At 38.8% G+C, this 19350-nt stretch overlaps 1 pseudogene; it reads right to left on the bottom strand.

Annotated features, from left to right (window-relative positions):
* Positions 1-19121, bottom strand: part of LOC135533518 (multidrug resistance-associated protein 1-like) — a 59298-nt pseudogene extending 40177 nt beyond the window's left edge.
* Positions 19122-19350: the final 229 nt, after the last annotated feature.

The raw sequence follows: 19350 nt of genomic DNA, 5'->3' as shown, positions 1-19350 counted from the left end.
ACTGGTAGACAGTATTATACTGAATCACTAGATACTGGTAGACAGTATTATATTGAATCACTAGATACTGGTAGACAGTATTATACTGAATCACTAGATACTGGGTACTGGTAGACAGTATTATACTGAATCACTAGATACTGGTAGACAGTATTATATTGAATCACTAGATACTGGTAGACAGTATTATACTGAATCACTAGATACTGGGTACTGGTAGACAGTATTATACTGAATCACTAGATACTGGTAGACAGTATTATACTGAATCACTAGATACTGGTAGACAGTATTATACTGAATCACTAGATACTGGTAGACAGTATTATATTGAATCACTAGATACTGGTAGACAGTATTATATTGAATCAGTAGATACTGGGTACTGGTAGACAGTATTATACTGAATCACTAGATACTGGTAGACAGTATTATACTGAATCACTAGATACTGGTAGACGGTATTATATTGAATCACTAGATACTGGTAGACAGTATTATATTGAATCACTAGATACTGGTAGACAGTATTATACTGAATCGCTAGATACTGGTAGACAGTACTATACTGAATCACTAGATACTGGGTACTGGTAGACAGTATTATACTGAATCACTAGATACTGGTAGACGGTATTATATTGAATCACTAGATACTGGTAGACAGTATTATATTGAATCACTAGATACTGGTAGACAGTATTATACTGAATCACTAGATACTGGGTACTGGTAGACAGTATTATACTGAATCACTAGATACTGGGTACTGGTAGACAGTATTATACTGAATCACTAGATACTGGTAGACAGTATTATACTGAATCACTAGATACTGTTAGACAGTATTATACTGAATCACTAGATACTGGTAGACAGTATTATACTGAATCACTAGATACTGGGTACTGGTAGACAGTATTATATTGAATCACTAGATACTGGTAGACAGCATTATACTGAATCACTAGGTACTGGGTACTGGTAGACAGTATTATATTGAATCACTAGATACTGGTAGACAGTATTATACTGAATCGCTAGATACTGGTAGACAGTATTATACTGATTCACTAGATACTGGGTACTGGTAGACAGTACTATACTGAATCACTAGATACTGGGTACTGGTAGACAGTATTATACTGAATCACTAGATACTGGTAGACAGTTTTATATTGAATCACTAGATACTGGGTACTGGTAGACAGTATAATACTGAATCACTAGATACTGGTAGACAGTATTATACTGAATCACTAGATACTGGTAGACACAGTATTATATTGAATCACTAGATACTGGTAGACAGTATTATATTGAATCACTAGATACTGGGTACTATTATATTGAATCACTAGATACTGGTAGACAGTATTATACTGAATCACTAGATACTGGGTACTGGTAGACAGTATTATATTGAATCACTAGATACTGGTAGACAATATTATTTTGAATCACTAGATACTGGTAGACAGTATTATACTGAATCACTAGATACTGGTAGACAGTATTATACTGAATCACTAGATACTGGTAGACAGTACTATACTGAATCACTAGATACTGGTAGACAGTACAATACTGAATCACTAGATACTGGGTACTGGTAGACAGTATTATATTGAATCACTAGATACTGGTAGACAGTATTATACTGAATCACTAGATACTGGTAGACAGTACTATACTGAATAACTAGATACTGGGTACTGGTAGACAGTATTATATTGAATCACTAGATACTGGGTACTGGTAGACAGTATTATACTGAATCACTAGATACTGGGTACTGGTAGACAGTATTATACTGAATCACTAGATACTGGTAGACAGTATTATACTGAATCACTAGATACTGGTAGACAGTATTATACTGAATCACTAGGTACTGGGTACTGGTAGACAGTATTATACTGAATCACTAGATACTGGTAGACAGTATTATATTGAATCACTAGATACTGGTAGACAGTATTATACTGAATCACTAGATACTGGTAGACAGTATTATACTGAATCACTAGATACTGGTAGACAGTATTATACTGTATCACTAGATACTGGGTACTGGTAGACAGTATTATACAGAATCACTAGATACTGGGTACTGGTAGACAGTATTATACTGAATCACTAGATACTGGGTACTGGTAGACAGTATTATATTGAATCACTAGATACTGGGTACTGGTAGACAGTATTATACTGAATCACTAGATACTGGTAGACAGTATTATATTGAATCACTAGATACTGGTAGACACAGTATTGTATTGAATCACTAGATACTGGGTACTGGTAGACAGTATTGTATTGAATCACTAGATACTGGGTACTGGTAGACAGTATTATACTGAATCACTAGATACTGGTAGACAGTATAATACTGAATCACTAGATACTGGTAGACAGTACTATACTGAATCACTAGATACTGGGTACTGGTAGACAGTACTATATTGAATCACTAGGTACTGGTAGACAGTATTATACTGAATCACTAGATACTGGTAGACAGTATTATACTGAATCACTAGATACTGGGTACTGGTAGACAGTATTATACTGTATCACTAGATACTGGTAGACAGTATTATACTGAATCACTAGATACTGGGTACTGGTAGACAGTATTATACTGAATCACTAGATACTGGTAGACAGTATTATATTGAATCACTAGATACTGGGTACTGGTAGACACAGTATTATACTGAATCACTAGATACTGGTAGACAGTATTATACTGAATCACTAGATACTAGGTACTGGTAGACAGTATTATACTGAATCACTAGATACTGGTAGACAGTATTATACTGAATCACTAGATACTGGGTACTGGTAGACAGTATTATACTGAATCACTAGATACTGGTAGACCGTATTATACTGAACGACTAGATACTGGTAGACAGTATTATACTGAATCACTAGATACTGGTAGACAGTATTATACTGAATCACTAGATACTGGTAGACAGTATTATATTGAATCACTAGATACTGGTAGACACAGTATTATACTGAATCACTAGATACTGGGTACTGGTAGACAGTATTATACTGAATCACTAGATACTGGGTACTGGTAGACAGTATTATATTGAATCACTAGATACTGGTAGACAGTATTATATTGAATCACTAGATACTGGTAGACAGTATTATACTGAATCACTAGATACTGGTAGACAGTATTACACTGAATCACTAGATACTGGGTACTGGTAGACAGTATTATACTGAATCACTAGATACTGGTACTGGTAGACAGTATTACATTGAATCACTAGATACTGGTAGACAGTATTATATTGAATCACTAGATACTGGTAGACAGTATTATATTGAATCACTAGATACTGGTAGACACAGTATTATACTGAATCACTAGATACTGGGTACTGGTAGACAGTATTATATTGAATCACTAGATACTGGGTACTGGTTGACACAGTATTATATTGAATCACTAGATACTGGTAGACAGTATTACACTGAATCACTAGATACTGGGTACTGGTAGACAGTATTATATTGAATCACTAGATACTGGTAGACAGTATTATATTGAATCACTAGATACTGGTAGGCAGTATTACACTGAATCACTAGATACTGGGTACTGGTAGACAGTATTATACTGAATCACTAGATACTGGTAGACAGTATTATACTGAATCACTAGATACTGGTAGACAGTATTATACTGAATCACTAGATACTGGTAGACAGTATTATACTGAATCACTAGATACTGGGTACTGGTAGACAGTATTATACTGAATCACTAGATACTGGTAGACAGTACTATACTGAATCACTAGATACTGGGTACTGGTAGACAGTATTATACAGAATCACTAGATACTGGTAGACAGTATTATACTGAATCACTAGATACTGGTAGACAGTATTATACTGAATCACTAGATACTGGTAGACAGTATTATATTGAATCACTAGATACTGGGTACTGGTAGACAGTATTATATTGAATCACTAGATACTGGTAGACAGTATTATATTGAATCACTAGATACTGGGTACTGGTAGACAGTATTATACTGAATCACTAGATACTGGGTACTGGTAGACAGTATTATATTGAATCACTAGATACTGGGTACTGGTAGACAGTATTATATTGAATCACTAGATACTGGGTACTGGTAGACAGTATTATACTGAATCACTAGATACTGGTAGACAGTATTATAGTGAATCACTAGATACTGGGTACTGGTAGACAGTATTATACTGAATCACTAGATACTGGTAGACAGTATTATATTGAATCACTAGATACTGGTAGACAGTATTATACTGAATCACTAGATACTGGGTACTGGTAGACATTATTATACTGAATCACTAGATACTGGTAGACAGTATTATATTGAATCACTAGATACTGGTAGACAGTATTATACTGAATCACTAGATACTGGGTACTGGTAGACAGTATTATACTGAATCACTAGATACTGGTAGACAGTATTATACTGAATCACTAGATACTGGTAGACAGTATTATATTGAATCACTAGATACTGGTAGACAGTATTATATTGAATCACTAGATACTGGGTACTGGTAGACAGTATTATACTGAATCACTAGATACTGGGTACTGGTAGACAGTATTATACTGAATCACTAGATACTGGTAGACAGTATAATATTGAATCACTAGATACTGGTAGACAGTATTATACTGAATCACTAGATACTGGGTACTGGTAGACAGTATTATATTGAATCAGTAGATACTGGTAGACAGTATTATATTGAATCACTAGATACTGGGTACTGGTAGACAGTATTATATTGAATCACTAGATACTGGTAGACAGTATTATATTGAATCACTAGATACTGGGTACTGGTAGACAGTATTATACTGAATCACTAGATACTGGGTACTGGTAGACAGTATTATATTGAATCACTAGATACTGGGTACTGGTAGACAGTATTATATTGAATCACTAGATACTGGGTACTGGTAGACAGTATTATACTGAATCACTAGATACTGGTAGACAGTATTATAGTGAATCACTAGATACTGGGTACTGGTAGACAGTATTATACTGAATCACTAGATACTGGTAGACAGTATTATATTGAATCACTAGATACTGGTAGACAGTATTATACTGAATCACTAGATACTGGGTACTGGTAGACATTATTATACTGAATCACTAGATACTGGTAGACAGTATTATATTGAATCACTAGATACTGGTAGACAGTATTATACTGAATCACTAGATACTGGGTACTGGTAGACAGTATTATACTGAATCACTAGATACTGGTAGACAGTATTATACTGAATCACTAGATACTGGTAGACAGTATTATATTGAATCACTAGATACTGGTAGACAGTATTATATTGAATCACTAGATACTGGGTACTGGTAGACAGTATTATACTGAATCACTAGATACTGGGTACTGGTAGACAGTATTATACTGAATCACTAGATACTGGTAGACAGTATTATATTGAATCACTAGATACTGGTAGACAGTATTATACTGAATCACTAGATACTGGGTACTGGTAGACAGTATTATATTGAATCAGTAGATACTGGTAGACAGTATTATATTGAATCACTAGATACTGGGTACTGGTAGACAGTATTATATTGAATCACTAGATACTGGGTACTGGTAGACAGTATTATACTGAATCACTAGATACTGGTAGACAGTATTATACTGAATCACTAGATACTGGGTACTGGTAGACAGTATTATATTGAATCACTAGATACTGGTAGACAGTATTATACTGAATCACTAGATACTGGTAGACAGTATTATATTGAATCACTAGATACTGGTAGACAGTATTATACTGAATCACTAGATACTGGTAGACAGTATTATAGTGAATCACTAGATACTGGTAGACAGTATTATACTGAATCACTAGATACTGGTAGACAGTATTATAGTGAATCACTAGATACTGGTAGACAGTATTATACTGAATCACTAGATACTGGTAGACAGTATTATACTGAATCACTAGATACTGGTAGACAGTATTATACTGAATCACTAGATACTGGTAGACAGTATTATACTGAATCACTAGATACTGGTAGACAGTATTATACTGAATCACTAGATACTGGTAGACAGTACTATACTGAATCACTAGATACTGGGTACTGGTAGACAGTATTATACTGAATCACTAGATACTGGTAGACAGTATTATATTGAATCACTAGATACTGGTAGACAGTATTATATTGAATCACTAGATACTGGTAGACAGTATTATACTGAATCACTAGATACTGGGTACTGGTAGACAGTATTATACTGAATCACTAGATACTGGGTACTGGTAGACAGTATTATACTGAATCACTAGATACTGGTAGACAGTATTATACTGAATCACTAGATACTGGTAGACAGTATTATACTGAATCACTAGATACTGGTAGACAGTATTATACTGAATCACTAGATACTGGGTACTGGTAGACAGTATTATATTGAATCACTAGATACTGGTAGACAGTATTATACTGAATCACTAGATACTGGTAGACAGTATTATATTGAATCACTAGATACTGGGTACTGGTAGACAGTATTATATTGAATCACTAGATACTGGTAGACAGCATTATACTGAATCACTAGGTACTGGGTACTGGTAGACAGTATTATATTGAATCATTAGATACTGGTAGACAGTATTATACTGAATCGCTAGATACTGGTAGACAGTATTATACTGAATCACTAGATACTGGGTACTGGTAGACAGTATTATATTGAATCACTAGATACTGGTAGACAGTATTATATTGAATCACTAGATACTGGTAGACAGTATTATATTGAATCACTAGATACTGGTAGACACAGTATTATACTGAATCACTAGATACTGGGTACTGGTAGACAGTATTATATTGAATCACTAGATACTGGGTACTGGTTGACACAGTATTATATTGAATCACTAGATACTGGTAGACAGTATTACACTGAATCACTAGATACTGGGTACTGGTAGACAGTATTATATTGAATCACTAGATACTGGTAGACAGTATTATATTGAATCACTAGATACTGGTAGGCAGTATTACACTGAATCACTAGATACTGGGTACTGGTAGACAGTATTATACTGAATCACTAGATACTGGTAGACAGTATTATACTGAATCACTAGATACTGGTAGACAGTATTATACTGAATCACTAGATACTGGTAGACAGTATTATACTGAATCACTAGATACTGGGTACTGGTAGACAGTATTATACTGAATCACTAGATACTGGTAGACAGTACTATACTGAATCACTAGATACTGGGTACTGGTAGACAGTATTATACAGAATCACTAGATACTGGTAGACAGTATTATACTGAATCACTAGATACTGGTAGACAGTATTATACTGAATCACTAGATACTGGTAGACAGTATTATATTGAATCACTAGATACTGGGTACTGGTAGACAGTATTATATTGAATCACTAGATACTGGTAGACAGTATTATATTGAATCACTAGATACTGGGTACTGGTAGACAGTATTATACTGAATCACTAGATACTGGGTACTGGTAGACAGTATTATATTGAATCACTAGATACTGGGTACTGGTAGACAGTATTATATTGAATCACTAGATACTGGGTACTGGTAGACAGTATTATACTGAATCACTAGATACTGGTAGACAGTATTATAGTGAATCACTAGATACTGGTACTGGTAGACAGTATTATACTGAATCACTAGATACTGGTAGACAGTATTATAGTGAATCACTAGATACTGGTAGACAGTATTATACTGAATCACTAGATACTGGGTACTGGTAGACATTATTATACTGAATCACTAGATACTGGTAGACAGTATTATATTGAATCACTAGATACTGGTAGACAGTATTATACTGAATCACTAGATACTGGGTACTGGTAGACAGTATTATACTGAATCACTAGATACTGGTAGACAGTATTATACTGAATCACTAGATACTGGTAGACAGTATTATATTGAATCACTAGATACTGGTAGACAGTATTATATTGAATCACTAGATACTGGGTACTGGTAGACAGTATTATACTGAATCACTAGATACTGGGTACTGGTAGACAGTATTATACTGAATCACTAGATACTGGTAGACAGTATTATATTGAATCACTAGATACTGGTAGACAGTATTATACTGAATCACTAGATACTGGGTACTGGTAGACAGTATTATATTGAATCAGTAGATACTGGTAGACAGTATTATATTGAATCACTAGATACTGGGTACTGGTAGACAGTATTATATTGAATCACTAGATACTGGGTACTGGTAGACAGTATTATACTGAATCACTAGATACTGGTAGACAGTATTATACTGAATCACTAGATACTGGGTACTGGTAGACAGTATTATATTGAATCACTAGATACTGGTAGACAGTATTATACTGAATCACTAGATACTGGTAGACAGTATTATATTGAATCACTAGATACTGGTAGACAGTATTATACTGAATCACTAGATACTGGTAGACAGTATTATAGTGAATCACTAGATACTGGTAGACAGTATTATACTGAATCACTAGATACTGGTAGACAGTATTATAGTGAATCACTAGATACTGGTAGACAGTATTATACTGAATCACTAGATACTGGTAGACAGTATTATACTGAATCACTAGATACTGGTAGACAGTATTATACTGAATCACTAGATACTGGTAGACAGTATTATACTGAATCACTAGATACTGGTAGACAGTATTATACTGAATCACTAGATACTGGTAGACAGTACTATACTGAATCACTAGATACTGGGTACTGGTAGACAGTATTATACTGAATCACTAGATACTGGTAGACAGTATTATATTGAATCACTAGATACTGGTAGACAGTATTATATTGAATCACTAGATACTGGTAGACAGTATTATACTGAATCACTAGATACTGGGTACTGGTAGACAGTATTATACTGAATCACTAGATACTGGGTACTGGTAGACAGTATTATACTGAATCACTAGATACTGGTAGACAGTATTATACTGAATCACTAGATACTGGTAGACAGTATTATACTGAATCACTAGATACTGGTAGACAGTATTATACTGAATCACTAGATACTGGGTACTGGTAGACAGTATTATATTGAATCACTAGATACTGGTAGACAGTATTATACTGAATCACTAGATACTGGTAGACAGTATTATATTGAATCACTAGATACTGGGTACTGGTAGACAGTATTATATTGAATCACTAGATACTGGTAGACAGCATTATACTGAATCACTAGGTACTGGGTACTGGTAGACAGTATTATATTGAATCACTAGATACTGGTAGACAGTATTATACTGAATCGCTAGATACTGGTAGACAGTATTATACTGAATCACTAGATACTGGGTACTGGTAGACAGTACTATACTGAATCACTAGATACTGGGTACTGGTAGACAGTATTATACTGAATCACTAGATACTGGTAGACAGTACTATACTGAATCACTAGATACTGGGTACTGGTAGACAGTATTATACTGAATCACTAGATACTGGTAGACAGTTTTATATTGAATCACTAGATACTGGGTACTGGTAGACAGTATTATACTGAATCACTAGATACTGGTAGACACAGTATTATATTGAATCACTAGATACTGGTAGACAGTATTATATTGAATCACTAGATACTGGGTACTGGTAGACAGTATTATATTGAATCACTAGATACTGGTAGACAGTATTATACTGAATCACTAGATACTGGGTACTGGTAGACAGTATTATATTGAATCACTAGATACTGGTAGACAGTATTATATTGAATCACTAGATACTGGTAGACAGTATTATACTGAATCACTAGATACTGGTAGACAGTATTATACTGAATCACTAGATACTGGTAGACAGTACTATACTGAATCACTAGATACTGGTAGACAGTACAATACTGAATCACTAGATACTGGGTACTGGTAGACAGTATTATATTGAATCACTAGATACTGGTAGACAGTATTATACTGAATCACTAGATACTGGTAGACAGTACTATACTGAATAACTAGATACTGGGTACTGGTAGACAGTATTATATTGAATCACTAGATACTGGGTACTGGTAGACAGTATTATACTGAATCACTAGATACTGGGTACTGGTAGACAGTATTATACTGAATCACTAGATACTGGTAGACAGTATTATACTGAATCACTAGATACTGGTAGACAGTATTATACTGAATCACTAGGTACTGGGTACTGGTAGACAGTATTATACTGAATCACTAGATACTGGTAGACAGTATTATATTGAATCACTAGATACTGGTAGACAGTATTATACTGAATCACTAGATACTGGTAGACAGTATTATACTGAATCACTAGATACTGGTAGACAGTATTATACTGTATCACTAGATACTGGGTACTGGTAGACAGTATTATACAGAATCACTAGATACTGGGTACTGGTAGACAGTATTATATTGAATCACTAGATACTGGGTACTGGTAGACAGTATTATACTGAATCACTAGATACTGGTAGACAGTATTATACTGAATCACTAGATACTGGGTACTGGTAGACAGTATTATACTGAATCACTAGATACTGGTAGACAGTATTATACTGAATCACTAGATACTGGTAGACAGTATTATACTGAATCACTAGGTACTGGGTACTGGTAGACAGTATTATACTGAATCACTAGATACTGGTAGACAGTATTATATTGAATCACTAGATACTGGTAGACAGTATTATACTGAATCACTAGATACTGGTAGACAGTATTATACTGTATCACTAGATACTGGGTACTGGTAGACAGTATTATACAGAATCACTAGATACTGGGTACTGGTAGACAGTATTATACTGAATCACTAGATACTGGGTACTGGTAGACAGTATTATATTGAATCACTAGATACTGGGTACTGGTAGACAGTATTATACTGAATCACTAGATACTGGTAGACAGTATAATACTGAATCACTAGATACTGGTAGACAGTACTATACTGAATCACTAGATACTGGGTACTGGTAGACAGTACTATATTGAATCACTAGGTACTGGTAGACAGTATTATACTGAATCACTAGATACTGGTAGACAGTATTATACTGAATCACTAGATACTGGGTACTGGTAGACAGTATTATACTGTATCACTAGATACTGGTAGACAGTATTATACTGAATATCTAGATACTGGGTACTGGTAGACAGTATTATACTGAATCACTAGATACTGGTAGACCGTATTATACTGAACGACTAGATACTGGTAGACAGTATTATACTGAATCACTAGATACTGGTAGACAGTATTATACTGAATCACTAGATACTGGTAGACAGTATTATATTGAATCACTAGATACTGGTAGACACAGTATTATACTGAATCACTAGATACTGGGTACTGGTAGACAGTATTATACTGAATCACTAGATACTGGGTACTGGTAGACAGTATTATATTGAATCACTAGATACTGGTAGACAGTATTATATTGAATCACTAGATACTGGTAGACAGTATTATACTGAATCACTAGATACTGGTAGACAGTATTACACTGAATCACTAGATACTGGGTACTGGTAGACAGTATTATACTGAATCACTAGATACTGGGTACTGGTAGACAGTATTATATTGAATCACTAGATACTGGTAGACAGTATTATATTGAATCACTAGATACTGGTAGACAGTATTATATTGAATCACTAGATACTGGTAGACACAGTATTATACTGAATCACTAGATACTGGGTACTGGTAGACAGTATTATATTGAATCACTAGATACTGGGTACTGGTTGACACAGTATTATATTGAATCACTAGATACTGGTAGACAGTATTACACTGAATCACTAGATACTGGGTACTGGTAGACAGTATTATATTGAATCACTAGATACTGGTAGACAGTATTATATTGAATCACTAGATACTGGTAGGCAGTATTACACTGAATCACTAGATACTGGGTACTGGTAGACAGTATTATACTGAATCACTAGATACTGGTAGACAGTATTATACTGAATCACTAGATACTGGTAGACAGTATTATACTGAATCACTAGATACTGGTAGACAGTATTATACTGAATCACTAGATACTGGGTACTGGTAGACAGTATTATACTGAATCACTAGATACTGGTAGACAGTACTATACTGAATCACTAGATACTGGGTACTGGTAGACAGTATTATACAGAATCACTAGATACTGGTAGACAGTATTATACTGAATCACTAGATACTGGTAGACAGTATTATACTGAATCACTAGATACTGGTAGACAGTATTATACTGAATCACTAGATACTGGTAGACAGTATTATACTGAATCACTAGATACTGGTAGACAGTATTATACTGAATCACTAGATACTGGTAGACAGTATTATAGTGAATCACTAGATACTGGGTACTGGTAGACAGTACTATACTGAATCACTAGATACTGGGTACTGGTAGACACTATTATATTGAATCACTAGATACTGGGTACTGGTAGACAGTATTATACTGAATCACTAGATACTGGTAGACAGTATTATAGTGAATCACTAGATACTGGGTACTGGTAGACAGTATTATACTGAATCACTAGATACTGGTAGACAGTATTATATTGAATCACTAGATACTGGGTACTGGTAGACAGTATTATATTGAATCACTAGATACTGGGTACTGGTAGACACTATTATATTGAATCACTAGATACTGGGTACTGGTAGACAGTATTATACTGAATCACTAGATACTGGTAGACAGTATTACACTGAATCACTAGATACTGGTAGACAGTATTATACTGAATCACTAGATACTGGGTACTGTAGCTACACCACTCCCCCCCCCCCCCCCCTCAGCTAAGACCCTTACAGGCTGACCACTCCCCTCAGCTAAGACCCTTACAGGCCGACCACTCCCCCCCAGCTAAGACCCTTACAGGCCGACCCCTCCCCTCAGCTAAGACCCTTACAGGCCGACCACTCCCCCCCCTCCCAGCTAAGACCCTTACAGGCCGACCACTACCCTCAGCTCAGACCCTTACAGGCCGACCACTCCCCCCTCCCAGCTAAGACCCTTACAGGCCGACCACTCCCCCCTCCCAGCTAAGACCCTTACAGGCCGACCACTCCCCTCAGCTAAGACCCTTACAGGCAGACCACTCCCCCCAGCTAAGACCCTTACAGGCCGACCACTCCCCCCAGCTAAGACCCTTACAGGCCGACCACTCCCCCAGCTAAGACCCTTACAGGCCGACCACTCCCCCCAGCTAAGACCCTTACAGGCCGACCACTCCCCCTCAGCTAAGACCCTTACAGGCCGACCACATCCCTCCCAGCTAAGACCCTTACAGGCCGACCACTCCCCTCAGCTAAGAACCTTACAGGCCGACCACTCCCCCGCAGCTAAGAACCTTACAGGCCGACCACTCCCCAGCTAAGAACCTTACAGGCCGACCACTCCCCTCCCAGCTAAGAACCTTACAGGCCGACCACTCCCCTCCCAGCTAAGAACCTTACAGGCCCACCACTCCCCTCAGCTAAGAACCTTACAGGCCGACCACTCCCCCGCAGCTAAGAACCTTACAGGCCGACCACTCCCCTCCCAGCTAAGAACCTTACAGGCCGACCACTCCCCCCCCAGCTAAGACCCTTTTGATCCAGCCCACAGTGTTGGTTGTTACCATCGTGATGCCGGGCATGGTGGAGCTAACCAGATAAACAGTGTTGGTTTTTACCATAGTGATGCCGAGCATGGTGGGGTTTACCAGATAAACAGTGTTGGTTGTTACCATAGTGATGCCGAGCATGGTGGGGCTAACCAGATAAACAGTGTTGGTTTTTACCATAGTGATGCCGAGCATGGTGGGGCTAACCAGGTAAACAGCGTTGGTTGTTACCATAGTGATGCCGAGCATGGTGGGGCTAACCAGATAAACAGCGTTGGTTGTTACCATAGTGATGCCGAGCATGGTGGGGCTAACCAGATAAACAGCGTTGGTTGTTACCATAGTGATGCCGAGCATGGTGGGGCTAACCAGATAAACAGCGTTGGTTGTTACCATAGTGATGCCGAGCATGGTGGGGCTAACCAGATAAACAGCGTTGGTTGTTACCATAGTGATGCCGAGCATGGTGGGGCTAACCAGATAAACAGCGTTGGTTGTTACCATAGTGATGCCGAGCATGGTGGGGCTAACCAGATAAACAGCGTTGGTTGTTACCATAGTGATGCCGAGCATGGTGGGGCTAACCAGATAAACAGCGTTGGTTGTTACCATAGTGATGCCGAGCATGGTGGGGCTAACCAGATAAACAGCGTTGGTTGTTACCATAGTGATGCCGAGCATGGTGGGGCTAACCAGATAAACAGCGTTGGTTGTTACCATAGTGATGCCGAGCATGGTGGGGCTAACCAGATAAACAGCGTTGGTTGTTACCATAGTGATGCCGAGCATGGTGGGGCTAACCAGATAAACAGCGTTGGTTGTTACCATAGTGATGCCGAGCATGGTGGGGCTAACCAGATAAACAGTGTTGGTTGTTACCATAGTGATGCCGAGCATGGTGGGGCTAACCAGATAAACAGTGTTGGTTGTTACCATAGTGATGCCGAGCATGGTGGGGCTAACCAGATAAACAGTGTTGGTTGTTACCATAGTGATGCCGAGCATGGTGGGGCTAACCAGATAAACAGCGTTGGTTGTTACCATAGTGATGCCGAGCATGGTGGGGCTAACCAGATAAACAGTGTTGGTTGTTACCATAGTGATGCCGAGCATGGTGGGGCTAACCAGATAAACAGCGTTGGTTGTTACCATAGTGATGCCGAGCATGGTGGGACTAACCAGATAAACAGTGTTGGTTGTTACCATAGTGATGCCGAGCATGGTGGGGCTAACCAGATAAACAGCGTTGGTTGTTTTACCATAGTGATGCCGAGCATGGTGGGGCTAACCAGATAAACAGTGTTGGTTGTTACCATAGTGATGCCGAGCATGGTGGGGCTAACCAGATAAACAGGTGCCTGGGTGGAGGAGGGGGCACCGCTGTCATGTTGGCTTCTTTCCCAGAAAGAGTAAAACACATCTGCCCAGCAGACGATCCACAGGAGAAAACCTACTGCCTGGAGGAGAGGATGAGAGGAGAGCAGGAAGAAGACTTTATTGTGCATTTTCAGATCATGGAAATTCATATTTTGCCTCAAACCCCATTCCCGGAGAAACACATGCACCCAAACACACACACACACACACACACACACACACACACACACACACACACACACACACACACACACACACACACACACACACGCAACCTCGCCAGCCGGCCGACCGCAGGGCAGTGACCCTGGAGCAGCTGAGGGGTCAAGTTTAAGTGGCACAACAGCAGGAGGCATCTAGGATGTTATTGCTACTCTAGGATACTCATTCCTCACTACTTTTGCCCAGAGCCTTTCTGGCCAGGGCCCTAGGGGTAGTGCGTGAAATAAGGAACCATTTGGGTTGCAGATGAAGGAAGAGGAAATGGGATATTTTAATGAGGTGTGTGTCAGGATATTGTCTTGTCAGACACTCTACCACACAGAGAAGCCTGAGTTCTGAAATGACTCTCCTGGTTGTTCAGAGAGAGACTGTTCTGAAATGACTCTCCTGGTTGTTCAGAGAGAGACTGTTCTGAAATGACTCTCCTGGATGTTCAGAGAGAGACTGTTCTGAAATGACTCTCCTGGATGTTCAGAGAGACTGTTCTGAAATGACTCTCCTGGTTGTTCAGAGAGAGACTGTTCTGAAATGACTCTCCTGGTTGTTCAGAGAGAGACTGTTCTGAAATGACTCTCCTGGTTGTTCAGAGAGAGACTGTTCTGAAATGACTCTCCTGGTTGTTCAGAGAGAGACTGTTCTGAAATGACTCTCCTGGTTGTTCAGAGAGAAACTGTTCTGAAATGACTCTCCTGGTTGTTCAGAGAGAGACTGTTCTGAAATGACTCTCCTGGTTGTTCAGAGAGAGACTGTTCTGAAATGACTCTCCTGGTTGTTCAGCGAGACTGTTCTGAAATGACTCCTGGTTGTTCAGAGAGAGACTGTTCTGAAATGACTCTCCTGGTTGTTCAGAGAGAGACTGTTCTGAAATGACTCTCCTGGTTGTTCAGAGAGAGACTGTTCTGAAATGACTCTCCTGGTTGTTCAGAGAGAGACTGTTCTGAAATGACTCTCCTGGTTGTTCAGAGAGAGACTGTTCTGAAATGTTTATTTTTTTACTTTATTTTACCTTTATTTTTTTATTTAGTTAGGTTTGAACTTGCAACCTTTTGGGTACTAGTCCAACGCTCTAACCACTAGGCTACCCTGACTCTCCTGGATGTCCAGAGAGAGACTGTGTTAGCTTGCTATACATGTTTCTCTGGTTGTTCAGAGAGAGAGAGTGTTAGCCTGCTATATATGTTTCTCTGGTTGTTCAGAGAGAGAGAGAGAGAGAGTGTTAGCTTGCTATACATGTTTCTCTGGTTGTTCAGAGAGAGAGAGTGTGTTAGCTTGCTATATATGTTTCTCTGGTTGTTCAGAGAGAGAGTGTTAGCTTGCTATACATGTTTCTCTGGTTGTTCAGAGAGAGAGTGTTAGCTTGCTATATATGTTTCTCTGGTTGTTCAGAGAGAGAGAGTGTTAGCTTGCTATACATGTTTCTCTGGTTGTTCAGAGAGAGAGTGTTAGCTTGCTATATATGTTTCTCTGGTTGTTCAGAGAGAGAGAGTGTTAGCTTGCTATATATGTTTCTCTGGTTGTTCAGAGAGAGAGAGTGTTAGCTTGCTAAATATGTTTCTCTGGTTGTTCAGAGAGAGAGAGTGTTAGCTTGCTATATATGTTTCTCTGGTTGTTCAGAGAGAGAGAGTGTTAGCCTGCTATATATGTTTCTCTGGTTGTTCAGAGAGAGAGAGAGAGAGTGTTAGCTTGCTATACATGTTTCTCTGGTTGTTCAGAGAGAGAGAGAGAGAGTGTTAGCTTGCTATATATGTTTCTCTGGTTGTTCAGAGAGAGAGAGAGTGTTAGCTTGCTATATATGTTTCTCTGGTTGTTCAGAGAGAGAGTGTTAGCTTGCTATACATGTTTCTCTGGTTGTTCAGAGAGAGAGTGTTAGCTTGCTATATATGTTTCTCTGGTTGTTCAGAGAGAGAGAGTGTTAGCTTGCTATATATGTTTCTCTGGTTGTTCAGAGAGAGAGAGTGTTAGCTTGCTATATATGTTTCTCTGCTTGTTCAGAGAGAGAGAGTGTTAGCTTGCTATATATGTTTCTTTGGTTGTTCAGAGAGAGAGAGAGAGAGAGAGAGAGTGTTCGCTTGCTATATATGTTTCTCTGGTTGTTCAGAGAGAGAGAGAGAGAGAGTTAGCTTGCTATATATGTTTCTCTGGTTGTTCAGAGAGAGAGAGTGTTAGCTTCCTATATATGTTTCTTTGGTTGTTCAGAGAAAAAATGTCTTGCTATATACACTACCGTTCAAAAGTTTGGGGTCACTTAGAAATGTCCTTGTTTTTGAAAGAAAAGCACATTTTTTGTCCGTTAAAATAACTTCAAATTGATCAGAAATACAGTGTCGACATTGTTAATGTTGTAAATGACTATTGTAGCTGGAAGCGGATTATTTTTTATGGAATATCTACATATGGGTACAGAGGCCCATTATCAGCAACCATGGATATCTCCTACTAGTGTAGGGAGGAGATAGTGGTAGTGATATATCTCCTACTAGTGTAGGGAGGAGATAGTGGTAGTGATGTATATATCCTACTAGTGTAGGGAGGAGATAGTGGAGAGGTAAATTCTAGTTTAAGAAGTCACTCTGGATCGAACAGAGACCCATTATCAGCAACCATCACTCCTGTGTTCCAATGGTACGTTGTGTTAGCTAATCCAAGTTTATCATTTTAAAAGACTAATTGATCATTAGAAAACCCTATTGCAATTATGTTATTACACCTGAAAACTGTTGTCCTGATTAAAGTAGCAATAAAACTGGCCCTTCTTTAGACTCGTTGAGTATCTGGAGCATCAGCATTTGAGGGTTCGATTACAGGCTCAAAATGGCCAGAAACAAAGAACTTTCTTCTGAAACTTGTCAGTCTATACTTGTTCTGAGAAATTAAGGCTATTTCCATGCGAGAAATTGCCAAGAAACTGAAGATCTCGTACAATGCTGTGTACTACTCCCTTCACAGAACAGCACAAACTGGCTCTAACCAGAATAGAAAGAGGAGTGGGAGGCCCCGGTGCACAACTGAGTAAGAGGACAAGTACATTAGAGTGTCTAGTTTGAGAAACAGACGCCTCACAAGTCCTCAACTGGCAGCTTCATTAAATAGTACCCGCAAAACACCCGTCTCAACGTCAACAGTGAAGAGGCAACTCCGGGATGCTGGTCTTATCTCATTGTAAGAACCGTGGAGACAGGCAGACACAGATAACACAGGAAACACAGATCACACAGACACATGCAGAAACACATGGACACCTACACACACCACCACCCCAGACTCTTCCTATAAACACACACACACACACACACACACCCACCCACCACCCCAGACTCTCCCTATAAACGCTCACACACACACACACACACACACACTCTCCCTATAAACACACACACACACACACACACACACCCACCACCCCAGACTCTCCCTATAAAAACACACACACACACACACACACACACACACACACACACACACACACACACACACACACACACACACACCCCCCTGGACTCACGGTTTTGGCTCTGTTGAGGTGGGTCATGCATATGTAGCCCCGGTCGTGGCTTTTGAGGTACAGGAAATAGATCGGGGCACAGACCCAGAGGTAGAGACAGGGGACCCATACCAGCACTGTGTTCTGAAAGCACTGGGTCAGATCTGGGTTACCCACGTGCCACGTACGGTTCCAATCCTGAGGGGGGGGATTAAATGACAGATGACTGAGAGACACAGCAGCTCATTCAACATAGTGTTGATAAGGACATGGTGACCTAAGAAGAGAGAGACTGGCAACCAGACAGGATAGGCTAATAAATGACACCCTATGTGACCTGGGCAACTATAGTGCACTATACAGGGAATAGGGAAGCATTTGGTCTCAAAAGTAGTGCACTATACAGGGAATAGGGAAGCATTTGGTC

This window comes from Oncorhynchus masou, unplaced genomic scaffold (genome assembly GCF_036934945.1).
Source record: "Oncorhynchus masou masou isolate Uvic2021 unplaced genomic scaffold, UVic_Omas_1.1 unplaced_scaffold_2424, whole genome shotgun sequence".
NCBI lineage: Eukaryota > Metazoa > Chordata > Actinopteri > Salmoniformes > Salmonidae > Oncorhynchus > Oncorhynchus masou.
Note: the sequence above shows the minus strand (reverse complement) of the source record. Positions and strands in the feature narration are given on the sequence as shown.